We start from the raw sequence: 17,314 nt of genomic DNA, 5'->3' as shown, positions 1-17,314 counted from the left end.
GAATACCTGTGTGCCTGGCTACCAGCCCTTACCTGCAGTCAGCTTAAACAGTAAGTGGCCTTTATGCTCCTGGAGCATAATTTAGCAAGTTCTATAATCAGAGCATGTGTGCAACTGAGAAGGTTTTATAGAGGAAGTGACAGTTGAGGCAGATTTTTAAATTACTGGTTACAGTAACCCTCACCGCCTCTTGCCTCTTTTTTTCTTCTTTCTCTAATTTTAGTAATCAAGTACACCAGTTTTTTCCAAGACCTTGTCTTAGTACCTGTTCAAGAGTTTAAATCCCAGGGGGCGGAAATGTGTTATGCCTTGCCACTTACAATGAAAATATTCTGGCCAGATCAGGGGCCTAAAGAAAGGTAGCTTCATTTAGGAAGAAACACTTGTTCTTTGTTTAATTGAAATGTGTTTTTACTTTCTCCACACTCCTGCCTCTCCTCCAGCCTCTAAATTGTTTGGGGTATCTTGTGTAGGCAATTATATTTTTAAGAATCTCTATTCCTGTTGTTTTGTTCAGGGTTCAGTGTGATAAACTTTTGTTCTTTTTGAGACTGACTCACCAAGTAGCCCAGGGCCTCCTCCTTGGGGTGCTGGGGTTTCAGTAACACCCCAGCTTACATTTGTTTTCAGTTTTTTTCATCTCAGAGCAAATTTGTCTAAGCAAACAAAAATTAAGATTCTGGGGGTCTTGGTTGGTTTTGTTTGTTTGTTTTTGCATTTATTTATTCATTTGGGGGGTGGGGTACATGCAAGCCATGGCACTTGTATGGAGGTGAAAAGACAGCTTTGAGAGTCAGCCCTCTTTCCACCACATAGGTCCCGGGGATGAAACTTGGATCTTTAGGCTTGGTGCTGATTGACTTTGCCCACTGAGCCACAGACTCTCAACTTTGAATTTTAGCCTTCACTATCTTCAATGATAAATGTTGTGTTGGGAGTGGGTCAGAATGAGCTTTTGCAATGTGGAAGCCAAGTCTATGCACTTGGCTCAAGTTACGTAGTTACATCTTGTAAAATATCTGGACTTTGTCACTAAGTTCAGTATGCTGTACATGGATGTTTCATCATGACACCGAATCATTACTAATAAGATAATTTTTGTCTTGCTGACTCCTAATCTAAATATCGTGATGCATTACAAGTACTTATGGCTTGCAACAACCTCAGAAGAATGAGAACGGATCTAAACTGCGTGGATGTGCCTGTTCCCGAGAGCCAGCTGTGGTCCTTTTAGACACTGCAGTTTGGGTCATTTTTTTTCAGAGATAGCCTAAGTCATCATTACTGTAGGCTGCAGATGCATGAGCCTACGAACTGCACAAAACAGAAACCCAGTATTGGGGGTGAGGAGTAACACAGCTTTTGGATACGGCTTTTCTCATTTCCCAAGTGAATCTTCCCAACTCTAGAAAATGTTGGCTAGGATAGTTTAGTAACAGTCTTAAATGTAGAAAAACTGATAAATATTAAGTTTTAAGTACCATTTGGGGGTATTACAAGACTCTCTGTCTTCTAAGCAGTTGGTTCAATATAATTTTCTAGCTATCTAGTCGCTTAGTTTTCCTTAAGTAGAAGCAGTTTGGGTTTTTTTGTTTTTGTTTTGTTTTGTTTTCACTGTGTTCGGGGCTAGTTTTAAAATACACTAGTTTAGGACTGGTTGCTGACTTACTGAGCTCACAGCATTTCTGTGAGCTCTGTATATATTGTTGACTCATAAGTCCCCACCACAGTATTACCTATTACCAGCATGTCACAAAAGGGAAGTAACTTGTTCAAGGCACAGCTTACAATAGCAGCATTTGAGCCCATACCCTGGCCCTAGAGCCTCACAACAGAGTCCTCTTTCTAAAGCAGAATAGTTAGAAAATTCTGGGGTTTAGACTAGCATGTGAACAAGATTTTTTATGAATAGGGCAATGCTTCTCTCTTGATAAAGTAGAAACAGTATGTTGAATTTCCCAGTAGCTTCTCCTGTGGCAATCGCTTGATTCTATATTCATGAAATGATGTGTTTCTTTAACATTCTCCCAATTGAAAGGGAGAGAGTTTGTATGACTTAATAATTGTTAAGTGGGCTGGAGAGATAGCTCAGTGGGTGAGAGCACTTTCTTATCCTACAGAGGTGCAGGTTTGGTTCGCTGCACCCACATGATGGCTCTAATTATCTATAATTCCAGTTCCAGGGGACCTGATTTCCTCCTCTAGTATTTAAGGTACACATGTGTAGCATAAAATAATGATACATACATACATGCATACAGGCAAAACACTCATAATTTTTTTAACTTTTTAAAGTTTAGAGTTGGGCTTGGAGAAATGGCCCAATGGTTAAGAGCATTGACTACTCTTCCAGAGGACCTGGGTTCAATTCACCCAGCACCCACATGGCAGCTCACACCTTTCTGTAACTCCAGTTCCAGGGGATCCAATTCCCCCACATTGACATACATGCAGGTAAAACCCCAATGTACATAAAAATAAAATAAATAAGGTTTAGGGTCAATCAAAAAAGCACCATCTCTTTTTATTTAGGAGATAAAACAATGGGCAGTGGCCAAAGGGTTTTTTGTTTGTTTGTTTGTTTGTTTTTTAGTTTTGCCCAGCAAAAAGCATGTTACAGAAAAAGAAGTACATTTAAAAACTAAGCTGGCCAGTGTGTGTACACCTTTAATCTCAGCACTTGGGAGGCAGAGGTAGGTAGATCTCTATAAGTTTGAGACCAACCTGACCTACATAGTGAGTTCCAGGCCAGCCAGGGCTACACAATAATATCCTGTGTTGATGATGGTGATGGTGATGATGATGATGATGATATCTTTGTGGTTGAAAGTATATACTTTAATGCAAATATCAGAGTTTCATAGATAGAAATATATCTCCACTTTCCTCCAATTGTTTTGCAAATTTCTTCATAGATTTTTGCATAAGCACAAGGAGTAAGTGCAAGGCTCACTCTTTGCAATATTCCAGGCTACTAAGATGACTCTGACTCCCCCAACCCAGGCCCCCACGTGTTGTCAGCTGATCTTCAGCAAGCACTCCTTCTCGAAGGACTGGGAGACTGCTGTTGGAGCAGTTCTGCCCAGAGTCAACGTGTGTGTGTGTGTGTGTGTGTGTGTGTGTGTGTGTGTGTGTGTGTGTACTTAAGGTAAAGCACTGTTTGCTAAGGTGGACCGATATTATGCACCCCAGATTTTTTTGGAGCTGTTTTCTCTTTACTGGTGGATTGATATGTGGATAGTTAAAGTGGCTACATCAGTTTATATCTTCCTGGGAGATAGAAAAGTCTTTTGTGTAAAATTACTTTTAAAATGTGACAGCAGACTCCTTTTTATCTGTAGCAGTTTTGTTTTTAATAAGTGAAAATGTTTGCTTCCTTTAGCCCAAGGATGACTTTTTAATCAGAGGTTTCTACACTAGTGCTCAGATAGTAGCAAAATATCCTGCAGACATGTGGATGCAGACACTCAGATGTGTACATCTAAGGCCAGCATCAGGCAGCTTCCGATGCTCTCCACTGAATTTTTTAAACAGCCACTCACTGACCCTTGCTGTTTCAGCTGCAGGGTTTGACCAATGAACTCCAAGGGATCTGCCTGCTCCCCACAAACCCCCAGGGTTGGGGTTACAGACTTGCACAACCACGCCTGCACTCTACTTGAGTGCGGAGGTCTGAAGGCAGGTCCTCATGCTTGCACATTAAACACTCACCCACTGAGCCATTGCCTCAGCTCTTACTTAAAAAAGAGGAGGGTGGGGGCAGATTACAAAGGAGAGAAAGTAAGAAGGAAAATGAAATGCATCAAATGGAAAAATGCTCATGTAAAATATTGATCATGCAATTTCTTTTTCTGTTACTGCGAACATACAAACAATTGAGTAGGCACATGGATAAGGACTAAGAATAATGTGGTGAGTCAGTGATGGATTAGAAGCAGCATAGTTATTCAAACGCCAAAGTTTGTCTGCATGCTTTCTCCTCCACCGCAGGGAACTCTTTTACAGATATTGTTGGTTATTGGCATTTGCCTGAAGTTATCATACAAGTAATAAGATCTTTAAAGTTTCTATACTTCTTTGCCTATTGGTTGTGTTTTATTTTACTTCCACAAAACTATCTTCAAATTCCAAGCAATGGAAGTTTTTAAATACATGTGGGGGCTGGAGAGGTGGCTCAGTAGTGAAAAATGCATAGGACTCTTTCAGAAGACCTGAGTTCGGTTCCTAGCACCCACATTGGGCAGCCTGTGACTCCAGCTCTGCAGGGCAGGGATTTGATGCTCTGTTCTGGCCCCAAAGGTCACCTGTACTCATGTGAACATACTTACACAGAGATGCAAACATACACATAGAAGGTAAACTATTTTTAAAATAAAAACCTAATGTGTTGGAAACTGTGCTATTCACCTGCACTCCGTTCATTAGAAGATAGGGAGTTCATTTTTCTGAAGCAGAAACAAGTTGAAGATTTGACAGGTATTCAGACTCCTTTGTTCTCTTTATGGATCCCTCTACTCCACAGCCCTCCAGCAGCCAGCATCGACAATGGTCTGTAGTAGTTAACTCTTCTCTCTTTGTGGATTCCTCTACTCCACAGCCCTCCAGAAGCCAGCATTGACGGTGTGTAGTAGTGATTCTTCTCTCTTTGTGGATTCCTCTGCTCCACAGCCCTCCAGCAGCCAGCATCGACAACCGTCTGTAGTAGTGACTCTTCTCACTTCGGCAACAAAGCACCTGACAAGAGCACCCTGGGAATGGAAGGGGTTGTTTTGGCTCATGGTTTTAAGGTGATGGTGAGGAAGTCATTGCTGTGGGAGCAGAAAGCTGCTATTCACATTGCATCTGTAGTGCGGAAGCAGAGAGGTGGATGCTCAGCTTTCTTCTATGTGTTAAGTCCCGGCCCCCAGCCCATAGAATCGTGGCACTCCCAAATGGGGACACATCCAGGGGAGGATATTCATTAGACTACAGCACCAACACTGCCCTCTCGTAGGATTAACTATCCGTTTTTTTCCACATGGGGGAGGGTGTGGTCAGATCAACCCAAAGCCTTGTTTGACAGCCTCAGTAAGGAGGGCCGGATTTGCAGATTAAGTTGTCCACTTTGAGTCTTAGGGAAAACTTAGCCTTTTGATGTGATGTTTTGTGTTTTTCTTGGTGGAGAGTTGAGGTGAGGGTGTAGATCTAGAGGATAGAGCGGCCCAGGCAGCCAGAGACTTGTTGGCTTAGTGGTCTGGTGCCAAGTGTGTAGCAAGCAGCTCTCTAGGGAAGAAAGACACTGACAGAATTTACAAAGAGCAGAGTGAGCAGTTCTCTTTCCTGGACACTTTACATTGGTCATCCTCACAGGATGCTTCCCTGGTTTTATAGAACTCATTTTCAGAACACAGCCCACCTAGGATTCTGCTGAGTGACTGTGCAGGGATGTCAGCTAGTCAGGGCCTTCATATGAAGCAAGAAAGACTGATAGAATTCTCCTTATCAATGAAGAAAGTACTCTTCTGAATTAGACAGTCAAGAAAATTCCTCAAATGTCGTCATCTTCAAGTTTAAGCTACAGCATTTAGTTGCCTCACCATTTTCCAGAGACACTCAACATTTCAAACCCTGATGTACTCCTTCCATTGGCTCATTTCTGTAGTATAAATGTCTGGCTCCAAGCGCTCAACATGGTATTATTGAATGTATAATTGGGGAAAATAAATTAGTATTAGCATATAAGCAAAGATCCAATAGATGTAAAACTGCTTAAGAACACAGGTAATATTAAATTATTAAAATGTGAACTTCGAGTATTTTTATATGATTTGCTTAATCCTAAATTCATATCATCTAACTTTTGATAATAACTTTGTTTGACAACCAACTTCCCCATGGTGCTAGGGAAAAGAGAAGTGAGAATTTGCTTCTGTGTTGTTCTCTTTAGCATATGTCTTCAGAACCTCCCCTTTGCAAGTAAGTCTGAGGTGAGTGTTGTGGATAGCTTTGGAGTACCAGTGTTAGGGCATCACCTCTTCTTGGGTTACGGGTTGACTGATTTAAATCAGAGGAAGCCTGTGTGGTCGCTCTCTTTTGGGGTGATTGGAGACCGGAGGGCCGGATCCATTTGCTCCGGGCAGGATGAAGGTCAACGACTGCTGTTTACTTGTTTCTGTAGCCATGAGTGTATTTTTCCCCATTTTGTATCTTAATAAATCCTTGATATCCTTTTAACAGACTCTCATGGCTTTTCTTACAGGTGAGACATGGAACTACCTTTCAGAACAAAAACCAAGCTCTGTAGGGAGTCATGTTGGGCAACCACATTTAGGAACAGAGTCTTCTAGTCACATCCTATCACCATGGTGTGCTGAGGGGGACATTTGAGGGAGGAGCCCTGTTAGTGATAGGCTCTTTCTTCTTCTGGTCTTGTTTGCACATACTGGCTCCTTTGGTACACCATGGAATAGAGAGTAGAAATGGATTGACTTGGAAAAAGGTTCTTTTAGCACACCCTGGGACTCATCTGCCTATTTCTGTTACAGTTGGCACAGAGTGTGTTTGTTAGCACCACTATTGTCCTACAGAAGTAATATATGTATCAACCCAATTTCAGTTCCTAACCAGAAGTTAGGGGCAGAGGCCACCAAGGAAGCAGAACTGAATGTGAAGGGCTTCGGGCTGCTTAGCTGGAACCATGAGATCATTGGCTGAGGCTGGTTAATGACTCATGGGCAAGTTTTCTCTATCAGCAGCCCACATTTTTGTGTCATTGTTTAATAATGCTCAAGGGCAAAGCATGATTGGCTCTTGTGTTGGTGTGGTGCTTGTTCAACAGATGAAAAAGAATGGTGGCTTCTATAATTGTTTAAAACTAATGCATGGCCACCTAGAGTCAGAAGGTATGAAATAAGGATAATGTTTGTTTTTGTTTTTTCAAGGGAGTATTTTCATTATGAAAATATTCCGTGAAAAGTACTTAGAGACTATCCTTTAAATAGTTTTCAATGTTGCTTAAAAAAAAATCCTCAGCCGGGCAGTGGTGGCGCACGCCTTTAATCCCAGCACTCGGGAGGCAGAGGCAGGTGGATCTCTGTGAATTCGAGGCCAGCCTGGTCTACTGAGTGAGTTCCAGGAAAGGCACAAAGCTACACAGAGAGACCCTGTCTCGAAAAAAACAAACAAACAAACGAAAAATCCTCTTGCATGGGGTTGGGCTTAATGGCCCACGCTCAACAGCGTGAGAGGGAGGCATTTGAGAGGGAGGCAGGTGGATCTCTATTAATTTGAGACAAGTATGTTCTATATAGAGAGTTGTAGGACAGCCAGGGCTACATAAACCCTATCTCAACAAAGAAATACTCTTGGGTGTTTCCAGAAATGTACCTGCTACACTAGACCTATAATCAACACATAGCATCCCATATAATATATTATTATATAATTATATATTATATATATATATGTATATATATATGTATATATATTATTATATAATATATAAACTGTGGCTCCATGGGAGCATCAGGGCTGTATGATAGCCTGCGAGTGAATTCATGGTCTGGGGAAATGATTCAGTTAGTAATGTGAGGACTTGATTTCAATTTTCCAGCACTCATCTAAAAAAGCTGAGCACAGCTGTACACACATCTTTGATTCAAGATCTGGGAAGTGGAGACCAGAGGGCTCTGAGAACTCACTGGCCAATCATTGGAAGTAAATTGAGCTCCAAGTTCAATGTGAGACTCTTATGGGGAAGAGCAATAGAAGAGAACAGCCAATGTTGACCTCTGGCCACAAGTGTACACCCACCCACTCCACACACATGCAAACAAAACGGGGGGCGGGGGGGCAAATAGTAACAAAACAAAGCAACTTCTTAAGCTGAGAGGTCCCTGGACAGTGTGACTGAAACTGTAACTTTCAAAGTGCTTTTGTGGTCCCCAAGATACATCCTTGCTAGTGAAGTCACCGATGAAACTTGAAGTATCTTAACTTGAGTGAGAGTTTTAAATTCCTTTTCAATCCCTGAAGAGTCTATTATGAAATATATATGTAAGGGTGAAGATTAAAGATGGATCTCTTTGCTGGGGACAGGGAAGCCAGACAAAAGGACTATACAACCCTAAATTCTGTTGCTGTTATTAATTTGACATTTTTTATTTTATTTTATTTATTTGACATTTGTTTTATTTATTTATATAAATGTTAATTAACATTTCTCAGGGAACAATAAGGAGACTAATAGTTAGAGGAACACATAAAAAGAATATATGAGGGACTGCTAGGAGTCTGCCTGAGTGATTGCCATAGCCTATGATAAGCCTTAAGCACTTAGGTGCCCCTGAGCTCGGCTGCAGTTACACGTCACAATAGGAAGTAATTAGAGTATGGTTTGAGATTGTTGGGCTTCTTTTCTTTTCTTTTTGTAGTGAATTTCCACTTAAAAGCATCCTTAACTCAATGACTGCAGGATCTGAAGGAAGAACATCTAATGGCAAGTCTTGGGCATACAGAAGAGGTAGGAAGAAAAAGCTAGTGATTGGTTTTATGAAGCCCCCACTGTGTTCATGCTTAGGCAGCTGAATCGATTTCTGTCCCACACATCATCCCATCTGTAAGTATCAGTTACAGTGTTCTCCATCATCTGGATCCTTCACTCCATAACCTTGTAGAAATGATCTTGTCCCAGGAAACTTCCAGGGTGAACACTGCCCTTTGACCTCCTGTAGATGACAGGACTTAACAAGCATAAATCTTGCTTTTCCTTGTGACAGAGTCTCATGGAGCTCCTCAGTCTGGCTTCAGATGTGCTACGTAGCCAAAACTGACCTTGATTTTCTGACTCTCCTTCCTCCTCCTCCCAAGTACTGGGATTACAGACAGGTAAACACCACCACGCCTGGTAAACATAGCTCCTCAAGAGCTTGACGGTCAGTGCGACCTCTTGAGTTTCTCCATGAATTGGCATCAAGTTTCAACCCATCTATTCAGACGCTCCCTATACTAGGATGTTGTTACTGAGGCCAAGAAGCAATGTAAGATAGTATGTAAGATACTGTATCAATGTAAGATCATGTACCACAGGGACTCACAATCTTCCTTTAGTGTAGGGATTTGGTCCTTTTCATCCACATACCATGCATTCTAGTTTGCTTTCTGTTGCTGTGATAAACACCATGACCAAAAGCAACTTGGAAAAAGAATGGTCTTATTTCAACTCTACAGTTTATGGTCCATCATGAAGAGAAGTCAGGACAGGAACTCAAGGCAGGAACTGAAGCAGAAGCCATGGTGGAGAGCTGCCCATTTGACCTGTTCCTCATGTCTTGCTCAGCCTACCTTCTTATACCTCCCAGGACTACCTGTCTAAGGATGGTACTGCACACACACACCCAGTAGCTAGATCCTCCCACATCAATCAGTAATCAAGAAGCACCCCTTATGTATATCCATAGGACAGTGATGGAGCTTCCCTCTTCCCAGATGACTAGTTTATATCAAGTTGACAAAAATTAAGCAGCACACCATTCTATTTATGATGGAACTCCAGTGTGTTTCACCCTTTGGCTAGCTCCTTTCTACTTTAAATTTCTTTGGCCAAAGGGTAAAACCCTTCATGATCTGGCTTTGGTACTTACTTATGCCCCCTGGCTGCACTCACATTAACTCATCCATTACTTTCACCTATGTCCCAGCCCCAGGACTTCTACTGTTAGTCCAGGACAATTATGACCCCTTTTGACTTTAGGGTGTTTTTTTTTTTTTTCTGGCATCTTTCAGGTGGGACCAGACTCTCCTCTATACCTGTGACTAACTGCCATGCTTACCTTTCTTTAGAGCACTTGTGGCTATGTTTAAGTATGACGTGTGTGTGTGTGTGTGTGTGTGTGTGTGTGTGTGTGTGTGTGTGTGTTGTGCACATGGGAATGCACATGTTTATGTATGTACATATAGTGCATGTTTGTGGATATGGAGGTCAGAGTTCAACACCTTATTTATTTAAACAGGGGAATTTACTGATTGATTAGGTGGCTGACTGGCCAGTGAACTCAGTTATCCACCTGTCTCGGCCTCCCATAGCACTGTGATCACAGATGTGTTTTGTCATGCCTAGCATATATATATGCTGGGATTCAGACCTAGATCCTTATTCTTGCGTGGCAAGCACTTACTGACTGAACCATTTTCCCATCCTCATAGCCTCTCTTATGTACCATGTTGTGAGCTTCCCGAGAACACATCATGATTCTTCATTCAGCATTTCCAGCACCCTGTGAATACTTGGAATGCGGTAGCTCCTGAATTGGGGTTTAAGTGAAATCTCTCACATTACTCTGTATTAAATTAATGGCCAAGATGGGCATTGTCTTTAAACTCCACTCCAAGAGGAAGGAGAACATTAAGAGTGCCCACTGGCCCGAGAGAGAGAAGACAGGCAAGAAAACGACCTCTTTTTCCTTGTGAAGGCTGAGTGCTAGGAATCTGAACAGGAGTGACTCAGCTGTGAAAAGGGACAAACAGACAGGAAGTATTCAAAGAAAAGCTACCATCAAACAAACAGAAAGGGAGTGCAGTCTTCAGAGAGAAACCACGACCTGCCAATGCATCCAGCCCCAGAACAAATAAATCCACATAAAGAAGACATTATATGAAAAAAGAATTTGTTTTTTTAGGCTCAGAAGTTAGGAGGGATGGTTCATAACTTTTAGATTGCAAAATAAAGTCAGAAAATCAATGGCATAGTAGCAAAGAATGTATAGCTTATTATGGAATGCTTTTAACCCAAGAAGCATAGTGGTTCAGTCAGTATAATAGTATATGGGTTGGTAGGGTCAAAGAAAATATTAATATCTGGAATTCTTTCTGAGTTATGAACAGTATGTGTCAGTGCCTACCAGCAGCCTGGGCACTGGTGGCACTGCCTTGCTGTTTTTCCCAAAGATGATGTTGACTTATAGGTGTGCTAGGTTGCATAGGGCAACAACAACCGGAGTTTATACGGTGTTGTGCCCAGCAGCTCCACCCTGATGCCAAAGGATTAATGATGAAAAAGCCCACGGGTATAGAACTGAATGACACTGAGCATTGTTTTTACAAAGCTCCTCAATGGTAATGTGAGAATGGCAAAGAAGTCCCATTCAGGATGTGATCCTCATTGTCATGGACTCAGAATCCAGACAGCATTACAACTTCTCATCATTACCCTTTTGAAGAGCCTAGCAAGTCACTTTCCAAGCAGAGCTGTGTTTAGTTTGCAGGTTCTCAATGGGCCTGGTTTTACAATGAGCAAGGGTGTTGTTCTTCCTCTGCCAAGACCCTGCTCTGCTGGGATCAGGCTCAGTGAAAGGCACTTGCTTCTAGAGACTCAGGTTGATGGTCAGGACAGTGGCTGTTTTGAGAACCCACTGGAGAGCATTTTTTTTTTCTAATTTCTTCTGGGTCATTCTCTCTTCCTCATCTGGTATATTCCCTCATCCAGTATCACTTGAGTATTTCCCACTTCAGAGCACCTCAGTACACAGATAGGTCAGTAGTTGACAAAGACATCCCAAGATGATCATGTTATCTTTGAACATAAGCCATCCCAGTCTGTACCATTTCTTCAAAGAGCTTGTGGTTCTCTGTGGTTCTGTTGTGCCCTGGATAATGTGAGGGAATCTGCTAAGAGGAGAGAGAGAAACTAGCCTTGGTTGTGTTCTCTGGATGCTAAACTGATTCTCACACAATTCTCTAACCTTCTAAGTATGCAAATGTCAAGAGCTTTATCCTGGGATTTGCTAATTATTTTGTGTATTTGATGGTTAGACATACATAGTCCAGCTCCAGCTACGTATGACACAGGTCATTAGTCTCTATGCCTTTTTCCTCATCTAAAATGTAGAGGTCATAACTGTAAATTTACTTCATGGAGTTAGTGAGGACATAAAATGGATCAATGCATTAAAGTGTTTAAGTGTTAAATAGTATCATTTTTAAGCTCTTTCGGCATCCACAGTTCTCATATTGTCACACTTACAGGAAGGTGCAGAGCCTAGAGATGCAGCTAGAGGAAGCACGATGGCTTGTTGACCAGCTGCTCATTTGTAAAGACGAGAAAACTAAAGTGGTAGGGACAGAGGGGAACTATCTCATACAGACAACTTACCAGCTGCAGCAACTTTTCAGCAGTGCATGGTTGTTGGGCAATGAAGAGATGGTTTCTATAGACAAACTCCCCTACTTCCTATCTTAGTCCAGCTTACATATACTTTATCAGTGGGTATAAGTTGAAGGACTTTAAGAATACAATATCTGTCAGTCATGGTACCTCACATCTATACTATCAGCACTTGAGAAGCTGAGACAAGGGGATTACTGAGATATCAAGACCAACATGGACTACATAGTGAGATCTAGTCCAGCCTGAAATACATAGTGAATTCTAGGCCAGTCTTGGTTACAAAATGAGATCCTTTCTCAAAACAAAATACAGCAGAGCAAAACAAAAACTTTTATTACCAAATATGCAAGCATTCAGGAGGCTGAGGCACAAGGATCATGAGTTCAAATTCAGCCTGGGAAATGGAGAGAGACTCTGTCTCAAAAACAACAGCAACCCTGGTTTACTATGGTACTTAGAATGTAATTAGCCCCCATAAGCTCATGGGGAGTGGAACTTTTAGGAAGTGTGGCTTTGTTGCAATAGGTGTGGCCTTGTTGGAGGAAGTGTGCCACTGTCGGGGTGGGCTTTGAGATCTCCTATGCTTAAGCTATGCTCAGTATCACAGTTCACTTCCTGTTGCCTGTTAAGATGTAGGACTCTCAGCTCCCTCTGGCACAGCAATAGAAACTCTAACTAAGAAAGAGAGTGGTACCAGGGACTGGGATATTGCTGTGATAGGCTGGACCATGTTTTTGTTTGGAGGAATATGGACTGTGGGACTGTGGATTAGGAAAGCAGTTTAGTGTTTTAAGTGGGGCATAATGAGCCAGCCTTGTAGGAACATGAAAGACAGTGGTGCTGAGGGTTATTTGAACTGTGGGGGCTGACTCAAGAGGGGAAGAATGTTAGTATGTGGCCTAGATATCATTCTTGTGATATTTTGGTGAAGAATGTGGCTGCTTTTTACCATTGTCCAAAAAGTCTGCCTGAGGTTAAAGTGAAGAATTTGGGATTAGTTCCATTGGCAGAGGAAATCACAAAACAGCCTGGTACTGACTCTGTCATGTGGTTATTAGTGGTACCTCTAATGAAGATTTATAATGAAAAGGAACAAGCTGAGAAAAGAATAACACAAAATGTACAATTTGAAAAGAAAGGGAGCACCAGGAAGTGGAATGGAGCTAAGTCCTGTGTTCAAGGAGTTAAACAGGTTAAGAAATGGAATAAAAGGAGTAGTGACCCAACCAGCTAAAATTCCAACTTGTGAAAAGGGATTAAATAAAAACTGAGAGCTACATATGGTGGTGCATACCCTTAACCCCAACACTCAGGAGGCAGAGGCAGGAAGATCTCTGAATTTGAGGCCAGTGTCTGGTCTACAGAGCAAGTTCCAGAACAGCCAAGCTTAGGCAATAAAGGAAATTGTTGTTGGTTTGTTTTTACTCTTTTTTTGAGGAGGGACCCACCACCTAACTCCCAAATAAATCTATACACGGAGGCTTATTTTTAACTATGAATACCCGGCATTAGCTTGGCTTAGTTTCTAGCCAGCTTTTCTTAAATTATCCTGTCTACCTTTTGCCTCTGGGCTTTTCCCATTCTCTTACTTCTGTAAATCTTACTCTTACACTTGGCTTGCTGTGTAGCTGGATGACTGGCCCCTGGAGTCCTCCTCCTTCCCTGGCTACTTCTACCTGATCCCAGTTTTCTCCATCTGTATATTCTCTCTGCCTGCTAGCCCCACCTGTCCTTTCTCCTGCCTCACCATTGGCCATTCAGCTCTTTACTAGACCATCAGGTGTTTTACACAGGCACAGTAACACAGCTTCACAGAGTTAAACAAATGCAACGTAAACAAAAATAATGTACCTTAAAATAATATTCCCCAACAGGAAACCATCGAAAACCGAAAGTTGGTGAAGATGTAATTGAACGAGGGGGCCATGTTTCAGCCTCAGCAAGCAGAAGAACTTGGCAGTTTTGGTCACATGGTTCTAGCTTTAGAGTCAAGGATAAAAGACAGGGGCTATGGAATATTCCTCCACAACTATGGAAAGCCAGCGAGGCCAGGCATATGTCAGGGGTGTCCCTGACTCGAGGTTCAGAGAAGCCATTGTGTGAAGCTGTAAAGGAGAAGCCTCTATTGCCCTGGAGACCCCAAGGAGTTAGAGATGCCAAGGAAGGCTGCTAACAGGAAGTGGAACCAGCTCAAGAGAAAAAAGTATATTGCAGTCATGCAAACCTGAAAGGAGTTAGAGATCTGAAGAGTGTTTTCATATCAGACTGAGAGATGCAGAGTTTGGAGTTTGTCCAGATGATTTTCAGTCCTGCTTTGGTCCAGTATTTCCTCATAATGCTCCCTTGCCTATATTGTGAAATGGGAATGTATATCCTGTGCCATTATATATTGGAAGTATGTGACCTGTTTTTTGATTTTGATTTTAAGAGATTGCATGAATCTCAGGAGAGACTTTGAACTTTGGACTTTAAAATATTTATTGAGACTGTGATAGATCATGGGGACTTTGAAAGTTGGACTAAATGTATTTTGCATTATGATATTGTCACAAGCTTAAGATGACCAGGGAGTGGAATGTGGTTGTTTGGATGTAATTGTCCCCCATAAGCTCCTAGGGATTAGTGCTATTAAGAAGTGTGGCTTTGTTGCAATAGGTAAGGCCTTATTGAAGGAAATGTGTCATTTTGGGGATGGGCTTTGAGATCTCCCTTGTCCAAGGTATGCCCAGGATCACAGTTCACTTCCTGTTGCCTGTGGTCAAGATACAGAACTCTCAGCTTCTTCCCTAGCACCATGTCTGCCTGCACACCTCCATGTCCCACCATGATGATAATGGACTAAACCTCTGAAACTGTAAGCCACCCCAATTAAATGATTTCCTTTATAAGATGTACTGTGATGTGTTATGGAATATTTGTTCAACTATGCAAAGATGTGTTGCATTTGTTTATGTTGTGGAATGTTTGTTTAACTATGTAAAGATGTGTTGCTGTTTTACCTTGCTTGCCTAAGGCACCTGATTGGTCTAATAAGAATCTGAATGACCAATAGTAAGGGAGGAGATCTAGGCAGGACTTGTGGGCAAGGAGAGTAAGTAGGGGGAGGAATTTAGGCTCAAGGGTGAAAGAAAAGTGACAGGGAGACTCGAGAGGCCAGAAAGACAGACACAGAGGAAGCAGAAAAGGACATATAGAATGAAAGAAAGGTAAAAAGAAAAACATAGATGAATAGAAACAGGTTAAATTAAGTTAAAAGAGCTAGTGGGACAAGCGCAAGCTAAGGCTGAGCATTCATAATTAATAATAAGTCTCCATATCTTTATTTGGGAGCTGGTTGGTCACCCAAAGGAAAGTGGTCCAACTACAGTGGTCATAGTGCGTCTCCACAGCAATAGAAACCCTAACTAAGACAATTATCAACTTGTAAGCCCATGAATTCCAAAGTAAATAAGACTTTCAAAGGATAAAATGTTGGATAACCAATGGCCAGCACTGCCATGCCTCCTTTACTTTGATGGTGGCTGTGGGTGGATAGTAACCCAGGGAGGCTTCCTAGGAGTAGGAAGATGTATTCACCATCTCAGATAGAACAATGATAATAGAAAGATATGGAAAGGAGGATGTTGATCTGTTTGTAGAGTGCTTGCTGAGCACGTTAAAAGCCCCAAGCTTGATCCATACTTTTCGTAAACTGAGCATGGTGGTGTGTGCTTGTAGTTAGAACACTGGGGAGGTGAGGAGGTACGGGTAGAAGGAACAATGTCAAGGTCAGCCTTCCTGGAGTAAATATTCTGTCTTTAAAAAAAAACAAAAACAGTATTTTGGAGGCTGGATCGATGTTTTAGGAGTTAAGGGTTCTTGCTGCTCTTGCAAAGGACCCCTATTTGGTTCCCAGCACGCAAGTGACAGTTCTGGAGCACCTGTAGCGCCAGCTCCAAGGGATCTAACACGCTTTTCTGCCCTCCTGGCTTCCGAGGGCACCCTCACACTCACGTGTTCTCACACACAGGCCCTCACATACAGGCACACATACATGAATAAAAAAATTAAACTGACATCTTGAAAGGAATAAAAAGAAAGAAGAGAGAAGAGAGTGAAAGCTCCATAGCAGGTGCTTATCCAGTGGCTCGGTCTGACAAAGAGGCTGGCTTTGCCCCACATGCGGTGACGGAGAAGCCTTTATTTCCAGTTTCCAGTCATGTCTCCATATCATTTGCACAAAATCCCCACCATCTGCCCCCAAGATGGTGACTCTGTCAGCCAAAGTTAAGCCTCATGGTCTCCCTTCGCTTCCTCCCCGACCCCCACCCTGCTCCTCTTCTCCTTCTAACTACTCTTGAGTTCATTAAGTGTGCCTTAATCTTCATGTAAAGGTTAATGAAGGTGGGAAGTGTCGCTGTATGAACCGTCAGGACAGGGATAAAGGAATTCAAAATCATCCTTAGGATAAAACCCATCTACAGGATCAAGTTTAGGCAGACAAGAGCTAGGCTTTTGTCTGAATAACTGTTGACTTTACTGATTAGATGGTTCCCAGGCTATGGACAGCTAGCCATCCCCATCCTCCTGGGAAAAATCTACAGACTGTATATTTTTTTTTCTTTAGTTTTTCTGGTCAGGGGGCTCTTCTGGACTGGCAAGGTGGCTCAGTGGATAACTGTGCTAGCTACCAAGTCTGATGACTTGAGTTTGATCCGTGAACCCACATGGAGGAAGGAGAAAAACAGTACCAGTTGTTCTCTGAGACACACACACACACACACACACACACACACACACACACACTCATGCACATACACACACATACAATCATGCACACACACTCATGCATACACACATGTGCATACACATACTCATGCACACGCACATACAATCATGCACACAAACTTGTTCATACACACATGTACACACACACACTCATGCACATACACACTCGTGCACACACACACTTTCTTTTTTTACAGAGTCTACTTTTTCCCTTGGCAATATCTTCTGCTTATTGGAAGTTACAAGATTTTACCAATTGGTTACTCTTTCTACATTACTGAGCCCAGAAAGACTGGGAAATAAATGGTGTTTTCTTCCAACTCATCTATCTGCCCCTTTCCTTTGAATTAGGATGTGGCTTTAAGCATGAATCACCTAAGAAAGCATTCAGAGATGTGAATGAGT

The sequence above is a fragment of the Onychomys torridus genome, chromosome 4 (genome assembly GCF_903995425.1).
Source record: "Onychomys torridus chromosome 4, mOncTor1.1, whole genome shotgun sequence".
Taxonomy (NCBI): Eukaryota; Metazoa; Chordata; class Mammalia; order Rodentia; family Cricetidae; genus Onychomys; species Onychomys torridus.
The sequence above is the reverse complement of the archived record's forward strand: the minus strand, read 5'-3'. Positions refer to the sequence as shown.